The sequence below is a fragment of the Muntiacus reevesi genome, chromosome 5, assembly GCF_963930625.1.
Source record: "Muntiacus reevesi chromosome 5, mMunRee1.1, whole genome shotgun sequence".
NCBI lineage: Eukaryota > Metazoa > Chordata > Mammalia > Artiodactyla > Cervidae > Muntiacus > Muntiacus reevesi.
The window spans coordinates 13,204,546-13,209,274 of NC_089253.1; the positions used below are offsets into that span (position 1 = coordinate 13,204,546).

The 4,729-nt window shown below is 40.2% G+C and overlaps 1 pseudogene; it reads right to left on the minus strand.

Moving 5' to 3' along the window:
- Nucleotides 1-613: 613 nt before the first annotated feature.
- On the minus strand, nt 614-1,094 carry LOC136169034 (large ribosomal subunit protein eL21-like; annotated as a pseudogene).
- Between the last annotated feature and the right edge of the window lie 3,635 nt (nt 1,095-4,729).

Consider the following 4,729-nt stretch of genomic DNA (forward strand, 5'->3'; position numbering starts at 1 on the left):
AAGAGTTTAGTGGCATTTTGGACTTATTCATGTAATATATACTAATGTATATATGAATTGTTGTTGTTTAGTCACTAAGTCATGTGAAACTCTTTTGTGACTCCATGGACTGTATCCTTCCAGGCTCTTCTGTCCTTGGGATTTCTCAGGCAAGAATACTGGAGTGGGTTGCCATTTTCTTTCTCCAGGGGATCTTCCCTACCAGCATTGAACTGTGTCTCCTTCATTGGAATGCATTCTTTACCATTGGGCCACCTGGCAAGCGCCTATATATATGAGTACAATAAACAATAAGTGGCCTTAGAATTTGAAATTCCCCAGAGCTCCAGAATGGATCTTGATTGTTGTTTATTGGCTGGCTTGAGATTCTTATTAGTTTATTAATTCTACCATTTTTTTCAGAAAGTATTTCAGGCATTAAGTCTTTTTTAAAAATAAATAATATCTGGCGGTTTATTAAAAAATGGAGCATACTGCACAACAAACTATCTTACATCTTTCAGGAAGAAAAAACACTACATTTGAAAAGACATCACCCACTGAATTTGGACACAACACCTCTACTCAGTTAAGAGAAATACTTGTGCGGTCCAGGTCTTTATTATTACACCCATCAGGCCATGAATTCATAGGGAATGGGCGCCAACAGCTCGGGTTCCTCTCCATTGGTCCTCACGAAATGTGCTTCTCTGGGTGGAGCAAGCTGGCGCTTCAGCTGAACCCAGGTTCCTTTCGCTTTGGCTTCCTTCTTTTTCTGATCACTTTCCTTCACACATTTCAGGACGCTATCTCGGCTCTTAGAGTGCTTAATATGCTCGATAGGCACGTTAATTCTCTTGGCAAGAATCTTGCCTTCAACTTGTCTGTTTACAGCGAAGCCAGCAGCATGCGGGGTAACTGTGGACTCTCCCAGTTTTGCCGTCATAGCGTTTGTGGGGTGTTCCTTTGTGAACAGTCCCCATTCCCTTGATATCCACAATATCACCCTTCTTGTAGATTCGCATGTATGTGGCCAAAGGAACAGCTCCATGTTTTCTAAAAGGCCTAGAGAACATGTAGCGGGTACCCCTCCTCTTTCCCTTTGTGTTGGTCATTTTGGCCAGTTACTGAAAGATGGCAGTTCCGGCTGAAAAGCTTCAGGCATTAAGTCTTTAGAGAGTCTGCTGGCACTCCATTTTAAGATACTTAGAGATTAATAAAACCCAGATTAGCACTGAGCCTTATAAGTCATATAGCCTGACGACCTCTTACTTCTTAGCAATACCGTTTTTATAAATATAATTCACACACATTGGAGATATAATAAATCTTAAGAATTAGCTTTATAGATGGGGGAACTGAAGATCAGCTGTGTTTAGTGACTTTTGCAGCTGGTTAGACTAAAAAAATCAGACCTTCTGACTTCAGATGAATTAATCTTTCTGTGATCCATTTTCCCTGTTGAAAGACTTCATAGATAGAAAAGAAAAATCATATGAGCAATACGTAGAAGAGCTAACGAGGTTAATTGGGTATAGGCCTGCCACTTGGTTTTGTACACAAGCAGCTAGTGACGGTGGGATGAGCACAGGACGTCGGAGACTTAGGTGTGAGTCCCCAAACAGCTTTTCGACTCTGGGAAAGATATTTAACCTCCTTGATCCTTAGAAGCCTCTTTTGATGAATGGGAATAATAGCACCTGCTTTAAGAAACTGACTGACTGAGTTGCTACCGGCTAGGGTACTTGTGAATGGCAGTGAAGGACTGGGTTGCTAGATACTGTTGCTGTCATTGTTATAGCAGGAAGCATGCAGTTTCCAAGGATCCTCTTAATTCCCCCAGTGCTCTTTCCTGGGTGACCGAGGGACGAAGAGACACACAGCTTCACTTTGGAAGAGCTGTCTGGAAGGAATGCGAAATGAGTTCCGGAAAGCCAGTTGGAATTTAATAATGCATGAAAAATACACCAAGGGGAGGAAGGAACCAATTAGGCAGCAATTAAGGAGACTGCAATTACAATGCATCTTAATAAAGTCCGAAAAATATTAGCCTACAAATAGAAGACAGGCTGGTTACCTGTGGAAAAAAAGAGAAGTGGAAATAAGGAAACTATGCATGTCAGATATGGTGAAAACAAAGAACAGGAAAGGAAAAATAAAACTGTATTTTCCACTGTCTTTTGTGCATGTTCAAATCCCAAGCATCTTTCATGAATCTATTCTTATGACATTCCTTGAAGCACTTCTGTTTTGTACTGTTATTAAATTATGGTGCTTCCTTCACAACTAAAAAGCTAACCCTAGTAATTATCCAAATAGGAAGTACAAGTGAGTAGTAAATTTTTTGAAAAAATGACCAACTATCTTAGGAATCAAATAAATGCAAAGTAAAATAATTTAGTATCCCACTTGAGACTGAAAATCAGAAAAGACTTTTAAAGCATTTTTTGCCTGTTTCCTCTTTACATTTGCACTGGGGCATCCCGACTTATGCTGAGCAGTTGTTTGAGGAGCAGTTCTTTCTTGGTATATGATTGTCAGACAAGTGTACAGTAAAGAAAGAGGTTCTGAAAAAGAAATCAGGATACTGAGTCAATTAAAGCCTCAGCTCCAAAAATGGAGTACTGAGAATTCAGATTTAGGGTCAGCTACTGTTTACTAATTACTTACCATGTGAGAGATGAGAACTTTATTCTGTATGACATAGTTAATATTCACAGTAATGTCTGTCTTTTATTGTTAACCCCTTCATTCAGAGTATGGTAGGCAACCTAAGCTTGAGGGGTTGGGTCAGTCAGTTTAGCCCTCAGTCATGTCCGACTCTTTGCAACCCCATGGACTGCTGCATGCCAGGCTTCCCTGTCCATCACCAACACTCATGTCCATTGAGCCAGTGATGCCATCCAACCATCTCATCCTCTGTTGTCCCCTTCTCCTCCTGCCTTCAATCTTTCCCAGCATCAGGATCTTTTCAAATGAGTCAGTTCTACACATCAGTTGACCAAAGTATTGAAGTTTCAGCTTCAGCATCAGTCCTTCCAATGAATATTCAGGACTGATTTCCTTTAGGATGGACTGGTTGGATCTCCTTGCAGCCCAAGGGACTCTCAAGGTTGGGTATCTTACCCAAGTTCAGGGTTTTAGTAAAAAAGCATTAAGTTAATGTATAAAAGTGTTTTGAAAGCTAATTAATTGCATCATCTTTAAATCCTGCCTGCCAATGCAAGAGACATGAGATGCAGGTTTGACCCCTGGATCAGGAAGATCTCCTGGAGGAGGGCAAGGCAACCCACTCCAGTATTCTTGCCTGGAGAATCCCATGAACAGAGGAGCCTGGCAGGCTACAGTCCATGGGGTCACAAACAGTTGGACAGGACTGAGGCAGCTTAGCATACCCTCATGACTGCGAAGAAAATAAGGGCTTAATAGTAATAATAATGAGAAATATTGAATTTTATTTCAAAGGTTTATGTTCCTTTTCTGTTTTAAAATGGCAGTTCGCATCAAAGCCAAAAATGTCATCATGATATTTGAACTCAACTTTGAAACAAACTACACAACTTTTTAATTAAATTTGGCTTTAATTATTTGAAATATTAATATGATTTTCTCAATCATCTGTTTAAAACCTTTCAACATATCCAGCAGTTATAGAACAATCTGGTTGGTTGTTGATCTGGTTCCCCAGAGGCTTATAATCTGTTCTATAAGTTTTTGTACCTTAACTATATTTTTCATGTCTGATCATTTCATGTGTGTAGTCTTTTTCTCACATTGGATTTAAACTTTCCTTGAAACAGACTTTCTATTTTAGTCTATGAATGTCTTATGTTTTTGTTCTATGTATGTCTCCTTAGTACTACTTGATGTAGTGCTGGGTATATTACAGGCTACGTCCCCAATCCCTGGGGAATCAAGGATAATAAAACAATTGAAATAACAAATTGGAAGAAGCTGTGAGGCCACAAATGACCGGCTGATGCTCTGATACAACCGTTTGCCTCGCTACACTCCCACAACATTTTGAACCATTATCTACAACTCTTAAAAGTTTTTTCCAAGTTTCTAGGGACAGTTTTGGCTTTAGGCAAGGAGGAGTCTCAGGAATCTCTATCACATTCACAAGTCTGCCGACTTATTAAGAACTCGTTTCTGTATGAGTGCTACTTTGTTTTTTTAATTGGAGCATAATTGCTTTACTATGTTGTCTGGGTTTCTGTTGTACAGGGAAGTTAATCTCTTAAAACTCTGGGTTTCTGGCTTATTGCCAAACCGAGTGTTCACATTGTAGACTCTTTGCTGCTTTCCCACCTTGATGTGCTCTCTGTCGCTTCAGTCGTGTCTGACTTTATGTGACCCTATGAACTGCAGCCCGCCAGGTTCCTCTGTCCATGGGATTCTGCAGGGGAGAATACTGGAGTGGGTTTCCATTACCTCCTCCAGGGTATCTTCCCGACCCAGGGATAGAACCCACATCTCTTATGTCTCCTGCATTGACAGGCAGGTTTTTACCACTAGAGCCCCCTGGGAAGCCCATCCCACCTTGACAGCCTTCTGTTACACCATTCTCTGTATATAAGTTATCATCTTCTCTCTTGAAACATCACTGTAGATTGGAAAGAATGTTAGCTTTGCAAACATGCATATCCTTACTCCATCATTGCCTGCTATGTGATCGTAGATAATCCCTTATAAAACTATGTTATCTAATCTGTAAAATAATATCAATTGCACCTAACTCAAAGAGCTT